The sequence below is a fragment of the Lactuca virosa genome, chromosome 3, assembly GCF_052849685.1.
Source record: "Lactuca virosa cultivar CGN04683 chromosome 3, Lactuca_virosa_CGN04683_v6, whole genome shotgun sequence".
Lineage (NCBI taxonomy): Eukaryota > Viridiplantae > Streptophyta > Magnoliopsida > Asterales > Asteraceae > Lactuca > Lactuca virosa.
This window is the reverse complement of record NC_136428.1, coordinates 201877467-201897287: the sequence shown is the minus strand read 5'-3', so window position 1 is coordinate 201897287 and position 19821 is coordinate 201877467.

Here is a 19821-nt window from a genome sequence, read left to right as displayed (position 1 = left end):
TTTATATCAAGTTTCCGAACTTAGAACGAAAGAGAAAATGTAAATAAAGATCACTTGTTTATAGTAGATTTCAAAATAAAAACAAGATATATATGATAAAAGGCGTAATTGAATATATCCAAGTTGACTAAATCAAAGGTATGCCTCATGACTATACACGTATTAATCGCTCAAAACGAAAGGGTAGACTTCTAGTCTTTATGTATACGAACATGATACCAGGAGAAGCAAAATAGACAGAAACAAAGTTAGACGATGTATTATGTTAATATTATGGCGTGCGAGATCTAAAATCAGAAGGAGAGCGAGAAATCAAGTTCGGGGGGAAAGAAAAAGGAAGATAGCGGCGGCAATGATTGCTATTGTTAAAATTATAAGAACAATACCTATAGGTAGATTTAAAACCAGGTTTAGATATAATTCAAACTTAAATATTTGATGTATGTTGATGATTAAATAGACATGTGGGAGTTTTAAAGTGTTTGCTAAGGATTGCTAAAAATTCACGAGTTATCTATTAAGTTAAACTTCAATTGTGGAAAAAAAAGCACTACAACTAGTAATTGAAAATCTGACAGTCTTGACCCTTTTAGGCTTGAGTCCAACAACGGTTAAAATGGATAAGGTAAAGACTTAACATATTTAAATGAATAATTGTGCATTGTCGAAAGTGCGTCACTGAAATTTTAAAAGTGAACACTAAGTTTTTCAATTCTTTAAATTTTAGAAACTTTACAAATTATAAAACTAATTTGAAAAAAAAAATAAAGAAAATGAGGTATGTTGAAAATGTAGGAATTAGAGATTTCCTATAAACATGTTTAAATTAGAAAGTGTTAAAAATACCGTGTTGGGTTTCAAGAAAACACATTTAAGTAAAGTACAATGCCTAAATGAGAAGGTAGTCAAGAGTCTAAAAAAAAGTGGTTTGAAGATCCGATGAAGCTTTTACATATAATAGGACTTCAATGTTATATGTTTAAGTTTTATAGCATAGAGTTTAAACACTTTTATAAAAGAAAATGTTTCTAACTTTTTCGAAAACATGTCAAAATGGTAAGCAAGGTTTAAAATGGTTTATATGCCCTTAAAAACACATCTATCCATTGAAATGGATTTGAAATGGATTTGAAATAAAATTGAAATAGCAAGGTTAAAACCAATAATGGTTAAATTGAGTTTTGAAGAAAAGTGTTAAGTTAAAGCAAGTTGTCAGAAGACTTTTAGCGAGAATATGGCTTACATTGTTAAGAAATGTCTACTAAGTTGATTGAAGTGGTTATGAAATATTTTATTGATTATAAATAAAACCGATGAAGCGAAATAATTTTTCGATGGAAGGTTAAGAAGTAAGGAATAAGTATGTTAGTGTAGCTGATCGTACCTAAATACTAAGGCGAGTCTAAGGCGAGTGCCGGTGTCTTTTCCCCCAAGATAAAGGACAAGAAAAATTGTTTGAAAAACGTTTTATGGTCTCAATACAGTTTACGACCTTTTATAGAGGTCAAAGGGACATCCTATGTTAAGTTTTAAGCTCAAGGTGGAAACAACGTAGAGCTAAATCGTAGCGTAGTAATAAGGTCTCACCTATGGGTTAAACTTTCGTGTCTCCTCGTGAGTCGAATCCGGATTGCCCACCAACGGTATACAAGTGATTACTTAGTGGCGACTCATCTACCTCCTTACGCGATGCTCCAATTATCATTCGTGTCGATATCGAAACACTTTTTCATTGTTGTAACTCTAGTACGAAGACGATGAAGAGGTATTGAGGAATAATTGGTATAGGTTTCGACTTATGATTATTACTAGTGTATATCTAGCTACTAACCTTATATCTAAAGTCAATAGCTACTGAGGAATACCCATTCGTAGTACTATGTGCATTGCTCCTAGAGTGGCTAGTGATATAACCTAAGTGGTTAACCTAACACTTGATAAGGGACATGAATATTTCTAAATAAAGGCATTTTTATAAAAGTGCACTTAGTTTCTAAGTGTATCTAGATGAATGCCTATAATATGCAATGCCCGTACGCACACCGAAAAATTTTGTTTTTCAAAAGTTTAAGTTGAAAATCGTTTTGAACATAATTCTACTATAACCGTTTCAAGCCTCACATTAAGTTTCCTTAATTAAGCATAGTTGGCCAGACTATACTTAATAAAAGTCTGATAATGCGTACTCGAATTAGTTATACCAGTAGTATGTTCAGTATTTTAAAAACGCTTACAAATTTTTTTTTGGCTATAGTTGTGGTTCTCCAAAGGAAAACCGGTATTCTCTATAACCTTCGGCTCTGATACCATTTTCTGTCACACCCCGCTAAAGCGGAAACACGAGGCGTGACAGTATAAAGGGTTTCATAGCAAAAGTTAAAAGACAACACCAACCATAGTATTAAAAATCATTACAAATTTACAATGGGTTTGAACAACTTTTAAAAGAAATTACAATGTAAATTGAAATACAACACATGCGAATGCTCCTAAAAGTGATGTGTCCCTAAGTGCCACTTACTCGATGATTCCTGAAAAAGCATGTAAAACGAGCGTCAACTATAAAAATAGTTGGTGAGTACTCACAGATAAACAAAATAATATTGGTTCCATGAATTGAAATCAAAGTTTTGATAAAAGTTTCCAATAATAAAAGTATATTGTTAAAATGAGTAAATAAGTTTGTAAAAACAAAGTTCTTTGTCATCATGAGAGATAAAGTATGTTGCCCAATTAAGATGCAACATTCATATTCTCATGGAAGATAAAGTTCGTTACTCAAACGAGTAAACAAGTTTCATTGCTAAAATGAGCAATCAATTTCGTTGCTACAAGGAGCAAACAATTTCATTGCTAAAACATGTATATAAGTTTTCAGTAATAAAAGTTCGTTGTTGTAATGAGAAACAAAGTTCATTGCTATAATTAATAACAAGTTTATTGCTATAACGAGAAACGAGTTTGTATGTGTATGAGCAAACAATGAGTCTCAACCAAACCTATGACTGAAGCCCTATCAAGATCTATGCTTATCGTTCCATAGATGAATATGGTATCATGCACTCCAGCAATAGGGCGAGTGAGGAGTTGTCAATTCCTAATAGCGCTATCCATAATGACCATTGGCTCAAAGAGTTAATGGTTAGAGATAAGGGAAGGGCCTTAGTACGATAAGTTCTCATGTTCCGTGTTGCATAGACATACATAGAGAGACATAGCAATAAAATAGCAATCATGTTTGATACAAATCAGTTTAAATACAACATTCAAATAATAGTTTTTCGGAACATGCTTTTCCACCCCATAACATAAAAACTGAAAATAGGGGAGTGCGTGAATACTCACAATATGCAAAATATAGCAACCAAGTTTATACGAGTAAAGTAAATGAAACAAACATAAATAGTTTAGGACATGCTTGTCCACCCCAAAACATTTAAAAACCAAAAATAGGGGAGTGGTGAATACTCACAATGCATTTAGATGATGCAAATGGTGCCTTGAACTACGTTCCACGTGTACCACTACCGATTCCTACAATAATGGTATTCGCTAGTGAGTCTCTAATCGAAATCTAACACTAGTATACTTACTACTACAATAGAATTATGCCAATAATGTGTCAAAATCTAATATTGATAAGTTACAAACATTTTTCTGTGGAAATTAAGTTTCAAAGAATCAATTGTTATATAACAATTTAAGTGGAAAATTTCCATTATTGAAATGTTAATATTTAACATTTTAGAAGTGTTCCAATGATTAAATAATTAAAACTTAAATGCAAAGTTTGGGAAAGTTTAGAACTAAATTGATTTAGTTTTGAATATTTAATCATTGGAACACCTCTAAAATGTTAAATATTAACATTTCAATAATGGAAATTTTCCACTTAAATTGTTATATAACAATTGATTCTTTGAAACTTAATTTCCACAGAAAAATGTTTGTAACTTATCAATATTAAATTTTGACACATTATTGGCATAATTCTATTGTAGTAGTAAGTATACTAGTGTTAGATTTCGATTAGAGGCTCACTAGCGAATACCATTATTGTAGGAATCGGTAGTGGTACACGTGGAACGTAGTTCATGGCACCATTTGCATCATCTAAATGCATTGTGAGTATTCACCACTCCCCTATTTTTGGTTTTTAAATGTTTTGGGGTGGAAAAGCATGTCCTAAACTATTTATGTTTGTTGCATTTATTTTACTCGTATAAACTTGGTTGCTATATTTTGCATATTGTGAGTATTCACGCACTCCCCTATTTTCAGTTTTTATGTTTTGGGGTGGAAAAGCATGTCCCGAAAAACTATTATTTGAATGTTGTATTTAAATTAATTTGTATCAAACATGATTGCTATTTTATTGCTATGTCTCTCTATGTATGTCTATGCAACACGGAACATGAGAACTTATCGTACTAAGGCCCTTCCCTTATCTCTAACCATTAACTCTTTGAGCCAATGGTCATTATGGATAGCGCTATTAGGAATTGACAACTCCTCACTCGCCCTATTGCTGGAGTGCATGATACCATATTCATCTATGGAACGATAAGCATAGATCTTGATAGGGCTTCAGTCATAGGTTTGGTTGAGACTCATTGTTTGCTCATACACATAAAAACTCGTTTCTTGTTATAGCAATAAACTTGTTATTAATTATAGCAATGAACTTTGTTTCTCATTACAACAACGAACTTTTATTACTGAAAACTTATATACATGTTTTAGCAATGAAATTGTTTTCTCCTTGTAGCAACGAAATTGATTGCTCATTTTAGCAATGAAACTTGTTTACTCGTTTGAGTAACGAACTTTATCTTCCATGAGAATATGAATGTTGCATCTTATTTGGGCAACATACTTTATCTCTCATGATGACAAAGAACTTTGTTTTTACAAACTTATTTACTCATTTTAACAATATACTTTTATTATTGGAAACTTTTGTCAAAACTTTGATTTCAATTCATGGAACCAATATTATTTTGTTTATCTGTGAGTACTCACCAACTATTTTTATAGTTGACGCTCGTTTTACATGCTTTTTCAGGAATCATCGAGTAAGTGGCACTTAGGGACACATCACTTTTAGGAGCATTCGCATGTGTTGTATTTCAATTTATATTGTAATTTCTTTTAAAAGTTGTTCAAACCCATTGTAAATTTGTAATGATTTTTAATACTATGGTTGGTGTTGTCTTTTAACTTTTGCTATGAAACCCTTTATACTGCCACGCCTCGTGTTTCCGCTTTAGCGGGGTTGTCACATTCGTCTTCGTACTAGAGTTACAACTATGAAAAAGTGTTTCGATATCGACACGAATGATAATTGGAGCATCGCGTAAGGAGGTAGATGAGTCGCCACTAAGTAATCATTTGGATACCATTGGTGGGCATTCCGGATTCGACTCACGAGGAGACACGGAGGTTTAACCCATACGTGAGACCTTATTACTACGCTACGATTTAGCTCTAGGTTATTTCCACCTTGAGCTTAAAACTTAACATTGGATATCCCTTTGGCCTCTATAAAAGGTCATAAACTGCATTGACACCATAAAACGTTTTACTAACAAATTTTCTTGTCCTTTATCTTGGGGAAAAGACATCAGTACTCGCCTTGTACTCACCTTAGTATTTAGGTACGATCAGCTACACTAACATACTTATTCCTTTTTTCTTAATCTTCCATCAAAAAGTTATTTCGTTTCATCGGTTTTATTTATCATCGATAAAATACTTTATAACCACTTCATACAACTTACTAGACCTTTCCTAACAATTTACACCATATTCTCGCTAAAAATCTTTTGACAACTTGTTTTAACTTAACACTTTTCTTCAAAACTCAATTTAACCAATATTGTTCTTAATCTTGCTATTACAATCTCATTTCAAATCCATTTTAATGGATAGATGTGCTTTTGAGGGCACATAAACCATTTTAAACATTGCTTACCATTTTGACACGTCTTCGAAAAAGTAGACACATTTTCTTTTATAATCGTGTTTAAACTCTTTGCTACAAAACATAGACCTATGACATTGAAGTTCATTTTATGTGTAAAAGCTTCATTGAATCTTCAAAACACTTTTGTTTGACATTTTTAACAGCTTTCTCATTTAGACATTGTAATTTACTTTAATGTGTTTTCTCGAAACCCAACATGATATTTATGTAAATTTCTACTTCAAACATGTTTATAAGACATCTCTAATACTTGTATTTCAAAACATACCTTATTTGTGTACTTTGCTTCAATATGGTTTTATAATCTATAAAGATTCTAAAATATAAAGCATTGCAAAACTTAGTGTTCACTTTTAAAGTTCCAGTGGCGCACTTTCGACAATGCACAATTATTCATCTAAATATGTTAAGTCTTTACCTTATCCGTTTTAAGCATTGTTGGACTCCGGTCAAAAAGGTCAAAACTGTCACATTTTCAATTACAAGTTTTAGTGTTTCTTCTTTTTCACAAATAGAGTTTAACTTAATAGATAACTCGTGAATTTTTAGCAAACCTTAGAAAACACTTTAAAACTTCTTCATTTCTATTTAATCATCAATATACATCACATATTGAAGTTTGAAATATATCTCAACCTGGTTTTAAATCTACATATATGTATTGTTCTTATAATATCAACAATAACAATCATTGCCGCCGCTACCTTCCTTTTTCTTTCCCCCGAACTTGATTTCTCGCTCTCTTTTTGATTTTAGATCTCGCACGCCCATAATAGTAACATAATACATTGTCTAACTTTGTTTCTATCTATTTTGCTTCTCTTGGTACCATGTTCGTACACATATAGACTAGAAGTCTACCCTTTCGTTTTGAGCGATTAATACGTGTATAGTTGTGAGTCATAATTTCGATTTAGTCAACTTTGATATATTCAATTATGCCTTTTTCCATATACATCTTGTTTTTATTTTGAAATCTACAATAAACAAGTAATCCTTATTTACATTTGCTCTTTCATTCTAAATTTGGAAACTTGATTTAAAATGAAAGTTTCATTGTATTTTTCGTTATAAGTAATACACAAGAAGAATACCATTGTTCTTATCATTTTTCTAAATCCATAAAATATATGTGAAGGATATGTTTCCTTATGTTTTTTTTTTTTTTTTTAAATACATCAAAAAGTTTTGAATTTTACGATTATCTATTCTCTAAATGATTGTTTTTGTAGAAACACTAAATTAAGAATCCACTATTTTCAATGATCGATATTCTTACACATTTCTTAAAATAGCATTCTACTTTGTAATTTTCAGTGATTTCCTAAACTCTCAACTTTGTTTTTATAAATATTCTGACTCGTAAACTTGAATTTGTCCTGACTTTGACAATTGGACAATTTCTCAAAAGTTTAATAAAAATATTTCTATACAAATTCCTTTAATGACGACTTAAACCTTTAACCTTAATTAATCTTTATACTATTTTACTACTTCGTTGGATTGCCAAACATGCATTTTCATTATCTTGGAATTATTACATATTTTGATAACAGTGAGATTTTTATCACTTCTAAAACACTTAAAATGCTATCTACACAATGTGATTTAATTTATCATAAACTTTCACCGCCTTCATTAGAAACAATGACTCTCTAATTATATATACTCTTCGAATATAGTTCTATTATTGTAAGAGTAACCGTAGTAGTAATTATAGCCTCGGAGATCCTCAATCATTTCGTGACTTATTTTGTATACGACACTTAAATAGCCTTTACATTGGAGATGTACCAAAACTTCGTTGCCTACCCTTAGAACGTATTTTTAGGAACTTAACCTCGATCGCTTCCCTTTCATTCGTGATACCCCTTCTTATTTTGGAATATATCTTTTCCAGATATAGTAGCCAACCCGAAAGTGACCAAATTGTTCCTAATCTCTTCTTTATTAGGCGGCGAATTTACACTTAGTGCTAATTTAGAATGCAACTTAAGGATCAATGCGGATTTAACGCTCAGTGTAGTTCGTGCTTCTGCATAACTTGTACCGCTCTCTTAATTCAGATAATATATAACTAGATGGTCTTTTTTCGACTACGTCGCCGTGGTTGGATCATGATTCCATGAATCAAATTTTCCATAATCTAGAAGAAAGAACTCGAATTAAGGAAACATTAATATGACTATAGCTAATGAATTGGGTTCTCCTTTGAGGAAATAAACCCAAAATAATCAAAGAACACTTCAAGTCACCACCTCTCCAGCTATATAATTGTATTCGACTGAGTTCTAATAGAATACGTCACGAATTGAATTTCGGGGCGAAATTCTTTCAACCGGGGGAGACTGTGACAACCGTCAAAATTCGAGTTAGTTCTAGATTTGAATAAACTTAGTTGCACGTATAGGCACGACACATACTAGACTTAGTAACTAGAAGTTAAGATATAACCTATTAGAAACTTGGAAACAATTAGAAACAATGGATAATGTGCTTGGATTTCACATTGGTATGTGAATTCTACAACTACTTAACTGTAGTGAATATCCATATTTAGGTCACTCTTTGACTCGAACACTTTTTCATGAATCATATACACACATCATGCACTTGACCTAGTGGTAGAAATTAGGTCAAAGTCTCATAGAAACTTAAGTCAAAGTTGAAGACTAGGACTAGTATACTTGATTCCTCAATTTCGCTTGAATCTCGGAATCACTACATAGAATGCCAATAAACCGATAAAAATAAATTACAAACATTATTTATAACTATAAAAGAGTTATAATACCATAAGATAATTTGAAGTCTCAAATATTCAATTTATTTTGATATTCAAATTTTATTAAACTCCAAAACCCTAAAAGCCCTAAAACCTAAATTTTATAAAGTTTAACATCAAGAATTTTATAAAAATAGTTATGAAACTTATAATATTATCTTAAACTAATTAAATTCAAGGAAATATAATCAAGGAAATGGTATCAGAGCCGAAGGTTATAGAGAATACCGGTTTTCCTTTTGAGAACCACAACTATAGCCAAAAAATTTCAAAATGTTTTTAAAATACTGAACATACTACTAGTATAACTAATTCGAGTACACATTATTAGACTTCAATTAAGTATAGCCTGACCAACTATGCTTAATGCGATGCTGGAAACGGTTATAGTAGAATTATGTTCAAAACAATTTTCAACTTAAACTTTTGAAAAACAAATTTTTTCGGTGTGCGTACGGGCATTGCATATTATAGGCATTCATCTAGATACACTTAGAAACTAAGTGCACTTTTATAACAATGCCTTTATTTAGAAATACTCTTATCCCTTAGCAAGTGATAGGTTAACCACTTAGGTTGTATCACTAGCCACTCTAGGAGCAATGCACTTAGTACTGATAATGGGTATTCCTCGGTAGCTATTGACTTTAGATGTAAGGTTAGTAGCTAGATATACACTAGTAATAATCTTAAGTCGAAACCTATACCAATTATTCATCAATACCTCTCTCACCCAAAATCTCGGCCTCCCCTCTCCCAAGACCCTCCTCCTCTTCCCAAAACACATAATCATTTCTCTCTTCTCCATACTCTTCACCTCTTTATTCTCTCTCTCACACACTCTACCATCATTCATTGAATTCTCTCTTCTTTCTCCCTCTAAACACACGAAAATCTCAGAAAATTTCAGCCATTTCTACTAAAAAAACCTCAACATTTGATGTTATTCTTAAAGGTAAACCCGAAAATCATTCATTCCCCTTCTCTTTTGCTTCAAGTTTTACTTGTTTTTCATGGATTTTCTCCATCTTCTACCCCATTCTATTGTAAAATCATGAACACTTGCACCTACTCACGGTTTTGATGATGATGGTGGTAGGATTTCTCCTAAAAACAACATGCATGTTGTAAATGGTGAAATCCAAGGACCTAAACCTAAGTCAAAATCAAGGAAATGCACTTTTCTACATGTTTTGGTGGAAAAACACCACATGCACCCTATGTTTTCTATCAAAAATGATTTTTGAACATATGAAACTCATTAATGATCTTAAAACCAACATGCATGTGATGATCTTCAAGCTTAGATGCTTGATGATGAAAGTTTGTTGTTAAAAGCTTTCAAATATGTTCATAAAAGATTTATTCCCAAATAAATACCTAAAACTTCTTTTCTGTTCAAATGATATTTTTCCCAGAATCCAACCAACAATATAAGATGATCTGTAAATTTTCAGAAAATAATTCGTTCTTCTCGAAATATTATAATTAATGCAAGAAAATAGGGCAATAAATCATATAAAATACTTTCCGGGATCTATAGATCCTAGTTAAATTCGTGGATGACCCCTATGCTAAATAATGATCCCTCATTAAGTTTCATCGATTTTTGTTACTGTTTAATATGGTTTTGAATTTTCTTTTTGTTTGGCTCCAATAAATCATAAAAGCACTTTACAAAATCTTAAAATGATATATAACAATTTTCGCAGTTGCTACCAGAGGTATAAGACTCAGAAAAATATTTTCAGATTTTTTCATAATGCGTTCCTATTTTTCCCTAATTTTTGTATTTATAATGGCCTAAAAACAGAAAAAATAGTTCTGCTCATCCAAAATTCATGAAAATTTACCAGAGCACCGTGTAGTACACTAGGAGGCTACATAAAAATTTTGATGATTTTTATCTTCTGTATACTATTTTTCTCCTATTTTCTAAGATTAAATACACTTAAATACACAAAATCGGATTTCAGTATATAAAAATCACATTTGGTATTTTTCCCAGATTATTTACTCTGTAAATGAAGTGTACAAAATTTTTGGTAATTTAATTTAACTGTTTAATAATTATTATTCAATTAATGATTATTTAAGAGGATTAAACAAGGAAAAATAGCAACACTAATTCAAAAATATCTTTTATATTTTTCACAGCTTCTATATATGTAATAGCAGTGTTAAAAAAATTTTGGACAATTTTGGAAACTGTTTTATATTTATGTCCATTTTTATTAGAATAAATGCACAAAAATCATAAAATTGGGTTAAACAGTTTATAAATCCATTTTTATATTTTTTCCAGCTTAAGTATGTGTAATGGCAGTAATATAAAAAGTTTGGGGAATTTTCTTAACTTATTGATATTTTTCATGAATTTTTATCTATTTAGAGAATTAAATATAAGAAAAATGATTATACATATCTATAATCCATGAAAATTTATCTGGAAGTCTTTTAATGTAGTTAGAACCAAAATATGAAGTTTGGTAATTTTTGTTAAGTGTTTAGTATTTTTCATGATTTTATGGTTATTCAAGAATCTAAAATCGTGAAAAATAGTTAGACAAATAAAAAATTCAAGAAAATTTATTTTTATGTCTTTGACTTCAATTAAAACTGAAATGCAAAGTTTGGGAAATTTTAGAACTAAATTGATTTAGTTTTTGAATATTAAATCATTGGAACGCCTCTTAAAATGTTAAATATTAGCATTTCAATAATGTGAATTTTCCAATTAAATTGTTATATAACAATTGATTCATTGAAATTTAATTTTCACAGAAAAATGTTTGTAACTTATCAATATTAAATTTTGACACAATATTGGCATAATTCTATTGTAGTACTAAGTATACTAGTGTTAGATTTCGATTAGAGACTCACTAGCGAATACCATTATTGTAGGAATCGGTAGTGGTACACGTGGAACGTAGTTCAAGGCACCATTTGCATCATCTAAATGTATTGTGAGTATTCACGACTCCCCTTATTTTCAGTTTTTATGTTTTGGGGTGGAAAAACATGTCCAAAAACCATTTATTATTCGTTGTATTTTATTTGACTCGTATAAACTTGGTTGCTATATTTTGCATATTGTGAGTATTCACGCACTCCCCTATTTTCAGTTTTTATGTTTTGGGGTGGAAAAGCATGTCCCGAAAAACTATTATTTGAATGTTGTATTTAAATTAATTTGTATCAAACATGATTGCTATTTTATTGCTATGTCTCTCTATGTATGTCTATGCAACACGGAACATGAGAACTTATCGTACTAAGGCCCTTCCCTTATCTCTAACCATTAACTCTTTGAGCCAATGGTCATTATGGATAGCGCTATTAGGAATTGACAACTCCTCACTCGCCCTATTGCTGGAGTGCATGATACCATATTAATCTATGGAACGATAAGCATAGATCTTGATAGGGCTTCAGTCATAGGCTTGGTTGAGAACTCATTGTTTGCTCATACACATACAAACTCGTTACTTATTATAGCAATAAACTTGTTTATTATTTATAGCAATGAACTTTGTTTCTCATTACAACAACGAACTTTTATTACTGAAAACTTATATACATGTTTTAGGAATGAAATTGTTTGCTCCTTGTAGCAACGAAATTGATTGCTCATTTTAGCAATGAAACTTGTTTACTCGTTTGAGTAACGAACTTTATCTTCCATGAGAATATGAATGTTGCATCTTATTTGGGCAACATACTTTATCTCTCATGATGACAAAGAACTTTGTTTTTTTTTTTTACAAACTTATTTACTCATTTTAACAATATACTTTTATTATTGGAAACTTTTATCAAAACTTTGATTTCAATTCATGGAACCAATATTATTTTGTTTATTTGTGAGTACTCACCAACTATTTTTATAGTGGACGCTCGTTTTACATGCTTTTTCAGGAATCATCGAGTAAGTGGCACTTAGGGACACTTCACTGTTAGGAGCATTTGCATGTGTTGTATTCCAATTTTCATTGTAATTTCTTTTAAAAGTTGTTCAAACCCATCGTAAATTTGTAATGATTTTTAATACTATGGTTGGTGTTGTCTTTTATCTTTTGCTATGAAACCCTTTATACTGCCACGCCTCGTGTTTCCGCTTTAGCGGGGTGTGACAGTTTATGGTCTTTTTGATGTTTTAAGTCCTAAGCACATCAAGGATGGTATCTAGAGTAGTATCCAAGGCTTGGTAAGGGACTAGGGCACACTTTGGCCCCTTCATTAGGGTTTACGATCCAAGAACATCTTGGACCGTAAACACCTTTGATCTTGTGTTTCCTTATGTTTTCTAGATGATTAAGAAGTTCTTGCTTATAACACACTAGCGTAAGAGTACTTACTATGTAGAAGCTTGAAAAGGTGTTAGAAGTCCAAGAACACTAGTGTGTGTTCTTGGTGTTCTTGGTGAAACTTGAAGATCTACACATATGGAATGATTTCACGGATGGAATCATGTAAGATCAGGAGATTAAGTAAGATATCAACTTTTTAGGGTAAGAAACACTTACAAAGTTGAAGATCAAGAAGGAAAATCGGATGATACTTGAGAGGATTTGAGTTGTAGATCTTGAAAATGTGAAAAAGTGGTAAATATGACTAATTGTCATATTTATACCCCCTTAGGGTTTACGGCCGTAAACACCTTGTTTAGGCCGTAAACTCCAAACTCTTGGAGTTTTAAGACATTATTGTTGCACAATAAACCCTAGGGCATCCTCTCTCCTGTTATGTCACACCCCAAAACCGGAACGGCGGAAACGTTCGGGGGTGGAGGACGTCATGTTCAGTATCACAACAATGCAAAGTAGTAAACAAGCAACAACATTATCCATTGCATTAATAATATCTGTCACACCCCAAAACCGGAACGCCGGAAACGTTCGGGGGTGGAGGACGTCATGTTCAGTATCACAACAATGCAAAGTAGTAAACAAGCAACAACACCATCCATTGCATTAATAATATAATTTCATACAAGTGTGTTCTGTCAAGTTATATAGACACCAAAAATATACATCAAAATAAAAGATGAGTCTTGAACGAGCTCCATCTTCTCAAAACCTGGCACCGGTACCTGTCTACTGGTGACCTGAGAATACAAGTTATTTTGAAAGAGTTTATCAGCTTTAAAGCTGGTGAGATCATAAGTATATTAATGTTTGTGTTTGTATGAAAGTGTTTGTAAGTCTGTAATTGTATAAGTTTGTAAAAGTTTGTAATTGTTTAAACTCTCCTAGAAAACCCTATGTTTCCTACTAAAAGTAGTCTTCTACCAAGGAATCTAGTATCTGTGTGTGTGTCTCTTGTAAGAGTGTGTATTTTCCCAAATCCTACTATCATTAACCAAAATTATAGTTTTTACATTATTGTTTATTGTGTGAAGATCACAAAGTGAATGTAATGGAAAAATGAAATAGTATTGTAGTGTTGTATTAAGTAACTACTGCTGTACTAACTACCTTAAACCAATTGTTATTTAAAGTACCATGTGATCGGCCTGTAGCCTACTACCGACTCTATAGAAAAACGACGATGTAAAACGTCGTAAGAAATGACGTTTGGCACCCGTAGACTTGCAAGTCCGACTGTAGCGAGCAGCAAGGTGTAGGATAGTCAATGCAGTATAGATGTATACACAAACTCATACGCTCCCCACTTAAGGAGATTCTGGATACAAAACGGTCATGACAGGTAGTGTCATGCCCCGTTACGTGGCTCACATAAATGTAATAATGTTCTAGTATATGTATGTGCTAGCTGTATTGTGTGTTCTCTCCCTGTCTAGCATGTATTGTTTGTTTCTCATCATAGTATTCTATTGTTTGTTTCTCATCATAGTATTCTATTGTTTGTTTCTCATCATAGTATCTATCGTTTGTTTGTTATTGACTCATGTATGAACTGACTCATTGTATGTTTCACTATTCTAGTAATAGTATTAGTATCTCCCTAAACTATACCTATTATAGTTTACTAGTAATGTTGTTTGAATATATGAACATGTTTGTGTACCTTTGCTACCCAAAGGTATTGAACTGAATGAAGTAGCCTTTTATATCTATACATATATACATGATATATAACTAGGATTCAAACGACCTTCGGACAAATAACCTGAATACCCTAAGTCCACAACCAAACAAGGAACAAGAAGTAAGGTGAGCTATCAGTCCTAAGTCCTTTCAATCCTACTTATATAACTATATCTAAATAGATACACAGAATATAAGTTAAAAGAGTTTAATAAAAGTATTTGATATGAAAAGAGTTTGAAGTAAAACAATTTGGTAACACAGTTTGAATGTAAGAAATCCACTTGTTTGGTAGTTATTAATCACATGTGATTGACATAATAACTATAATTGTTCAACATGTATCCCCCCCATAAAAGCATTTAAAAACATTTAAAAGGTTAATTAAGGGGTATGAACTCACCTGTAGTGAGTGGTTTGGAAGAACTGATGATATAGGATTGCTAGGTGTCAAGTGAAGACTTGTACACACACAATGATCCTAGTTAACATATAATAACACATATATGTATCCAATTAGTCTTTAAACAACTAATTAACAAAGTTAAGACATCCTAGGACATGCAAAACACCTTATTCAAGTGTTATAAGTGCTAAGGATTGCATCAAAGTGTTGTAGGACATTGCTATTGGGTTTAGGGTTCAAGGGTAAACTCCCTTGTAGTTTACGGTTTTGTGACCATCACTCTATGAGTTTACGGCCGTAAACTCATGGTACTTTGACCATTTTGAGTTTTGAAGCTTTAAAGATCATAAGAAGCATTCCTACTTCATGTTTAAGCGTTAGGAAGTGTTTAGGGCACCATTTCACTCCTTTGTGGAGTTTACGGTCCTTGGACCATTTGTCTTTGGGTTTACGGCCGTAAACCCAAATGTTTTATGGTCTTTTGATGTTTTCAAGTACTAAGCACATCAAGGAAGGGTCTAGGCTAGTTTCCAAGGCTTGGTAAGGGACTAGGGCACACTTTGGCATCCTTTTTAGGGTTTACGGTCCAAGAACATCTTGGACCGTAAACACCTTTGATCTTGTGTTTCTTGGGTGTTTTCTTGATGATTAGAAGTGTAACAAGTCTTATAATACTCTAGGGTAAGAGTACTTACTAGGTAGAAGCTTGAAAAGGTGCTAAAAGTCCAAGAACACTAGTGTGTGTTCTTGGTGTTCTTGGTGAAACTTGAAGATCTACACTTTTGGAATGATTTCACGGATGGAATCATGTAAGATCACTAGATTAATTAAGATATCGACTTTTTAGGGATAGAAACACTTACAAAGTTGAAGATCTTGAAGAAAAGTCGGATGATACTTGAGAGAGAAATGGGTTTTGGATCTTGAAATTGTGAAAAGTGGTAAATAATGACAAAGTGTTATATTTATACCCCCTTTTAGGGTTTACGGCCGTAAACACCTTTGTTTAGGCCGTAAACTCCAAACTCTTGGAATTTTGGGACTTTAGTGTTGCGCAATAAACCCTAGGGCATCCTCTCTCCTGTTATCTCCTGAAGTACTAACTTTAAAACACTCAAACTTATTCCAAAAAGCTTGAAAGTTAGCAGAAACTGTTCTGACTTCTATTGAATTGAATGGTTGTACATAATAGAAATTTCGGGTTGTCACATCATCCCCCCGTTAGAAGGAATCTCGTCCCGAAATTAGAATTTAAGCAAATAAGTAGTTACAAATAACTAAGTAAAAGGAAGAGGATATTTCAGTTTCATCTGATCCTCTCGCTCCCAAGTGAATTTAGGTCCTCACTTGGCGTTCCAGCGAACCTTCACTATCGGGATACGAATTTGTTTCGTTTGCTTGACCTCCTGGTCCATGATCTGTACTGGTTCTTCCACGAAGTTGAGGCTCTCGTTGATATCGATCTCGTCGAGTGGGATTACAAGAGTCTCGTCGGACAGACACTTTTTCAAGTTCGAGACTTGGAAAGTAGAATATACGTTACTGAGTTCGAGTGGTAAGTTAAGTTTGTAAGCTACAGGGCCGATTCTTGCGAGAATCTTGAAAGGCCCTATGTACCTTGGATTTAGCTTTCCACGCTTTCCGAAGCGTATCAAGCCCTTCCAGGGTGAGACCTTAATTCCAACGGTTTCCTTCGTTTATCAGCGTAGCTTTTCTGTCGGTCTCTAGAGGCTTTCAATCGTTCACGACTCTGAACAATCTTCTCTGTCGTTTCCCGAATGATCTCCGGACCCGTGAGAGTGCTGTCAGGAACTCGTCCTTTAGCTAACTGGGTATCACCCACCTCAGCCCAGCACATAGGGGATCTGCACTTTCGGCCATAGAGGGCCTTGAATGGAGCAGCCTTTATGCTTGTGTGATAACTGTTGTTGTAGGAAAATTCGACAAGGGGTAAAAAGTATCCCATGCTTTCCCAAAGTCGATCACACAGGCTCGCAACATATCTTCCAAGGTTTGGATAGTCCTCTCACTTTGCCCGTCTGTCTGTGGATGGTAGGCTCTACTAATGTCCAGCATAGTTCCTAGGGAACTTTGTAGCGACTGCCAGAACCTCGAAGTGAATCTACTATTTGTGTCCGAGATAATGGATATGGGAACACCGTGCAGTCGTATAATCTCCCTAATGTAAGTTCTTGTAAGCTTCTCCATCTTGTGTGTTTCCTTGATAGGCAGGAAGTGTGCGGACTTGGTCAATCTATCGACGATGACCCATATGGTATCAAGTCCACCCGTTGTCTTGGGCAACTTGGTTATGAAGTCCATAGTGATCTGCTCCCACTTCCATTCAGGTATCTCTGGTTGTTGGAGTAATCCTGACGGTTTCTGGTATTCGACCTTGACCTTGGCGCAAGTAAGGCATTTACTCACGAAGGTAGCAATCTCTGCTTTCATGTTAGGCCACCAATATAGCTTTTTAAGATCCAGATACATCTTATCTGAACCTGGGTGGACGAAATAACGAGTGTTGTGCACCTCGTTCATGACCAAGTCTCTGAAACCACCGAGTTTCGGGGTCCAGATCCGATCCATGAAATAATAAGCTCCGCCACCCTTAACCTCCAAGTTCTTATCCATCCCTCTTAGGGATTCACTTGCCACATTTTCAGGTTTCAAAGCGTTGACCTGAGCCTCGTTAATTTGTGTGGACAAGTGTGAATGGATAGTCATAGTCAATGACTTGACTCTACGACCAGAGTATTCTTTCCGACTTAGGGCGTCAGCTACTGCATTGGCTTTACCCGGATGATAACAAATTTCGCATTCATAGTCACTGAGTAGCTCGACCCACCGTCGTTGTCTCATGTTGATCTCCTTCTGGTCGAATATGTGTTGTAGGCTTTTGTGGTCTGTAAAGATAGTGCTTTTTGTACCGTACAGGTAGTGTCTCCAGATCTTCAGAGCAAACACAATTGCTCCTAGCTCAAGATCTTGGGTAGTGTAGTTGACCTCGTGTGTCTTCAGCTGTCTCGAGGCAAAGGCGATGACCTTACCTCGCTGCATCAGAACACATCCGATCCCTTGATTTGACGCATCGCAATAGACAACGAAGTCTTCTATCCCTTCGGGGAGGGATAGTATTGGTGTGATGCACAAGGCTCGCTTGAGCGTTTGGAATGCTCTTTCCTGCTTCTCTTCCCAGTCAAAGGCCACGCCCTTCTGGGTCAGTGTTGTAAGAGGTTTCACAATGCGGGAGAAGTTCTGAATGAACCTGCGATAGTAGCCAGCGAGGCCTAGAAATTGACGAATTTCTGTAGGCGTCTTCGGTGCTGACCAGCTCTCAATGGCTTTGATTTTGGAAGGGTCCACATGTATTCCCTCTTTGCTAACCACGTGCCCTAAGAATTCGACTCTTCGGATCCAAAATTCGCAGTTCGAGAACTTCGCATAAAGCTTCTCCGAACGCAGCATTTCTAAGACCTGTCGAAGATGTCGACTATGTTCCTCCTTACTACGAGAGTAGATAAGTATGTCATCGATGAAGACGATCACAAACTGATCCAAGTAAGGATGACACACCCTATTCATTAAGTCCATGAATACTGCGGGCGCGTTTGTTAATCCGAACGGCATCACTACGAATTCGTAGTTCCCATAACGAGTTCGGAAGGCTGTCTTCAGAACATCCTCCCCTAGCACTCGTAGTTGGTGATATCCGGATCTTAAGTTGATTTTTGAAAAGAAATTCGCCCCTTGAAGTTGGTCAAATAAATCGTCAATACGAGGCAAATGATAACGATTTTTGATGGTTAGCTTGTTGAGCTCCCTGTAGTCGATGCACATACGAAACGATCCGTCTTTCTTCTTGACGAACAAGACTGGAGCTCCCCAGGGTGAGAAGCTTGGTCATATTAAGCCCTTGCTGAGCAGTTCGTTAAGTTGACAGGACAGTTCTTGCATCTCTGCAGGTGCTAGACGATAGGGCGATTTGGCTACGGGGGTAGCCCCTGGAACTAAGTCGATTCGGAACTCGACTTGACGTTGCGGAGGTAATCCTGGGAGTTCTTCTGGAAAGATGTTGGGAAAGTCGCGTACTACTGGAATGTTCTTAATAGATTTCCTTTCTTGGCTCACATCGACCATATGAGCAAGGAATGCGTGACATTCCTTTCGCAAGAATTTCTGAGCTTGAATGCTCGAGATTGTACGAAGGTTCGTGCCGGGTTTGTTGCCATAAACTACTAGAGTTTCGCCAGACGGCAGATTAAGGCGTACAGCCTTTTCGTAACACATGATGTCGGCACGATGAAGACTCAACCAATCCATGCCGATAATGACGTCGAAACTTTTAATTGAGACCGGCATGAGATTGATTGAAAAAGAATGGCCATCTAAAGTTAGGGTACACCCTATGTATATACTGCTAGTGCTCTCTGTCTTTCCATTAGCCATTTCTACAGTGAACGGTTCTTTAAGTGCTCGTGATTTTTGCTTAAGTAAATGAGCAAATTTTTGGTTCACGAAACTCCTCTCCGCTCCACTATCAATTAGTATGCATGCATAAGAGCTATCGAGGAGAAACGTACCCGTGACC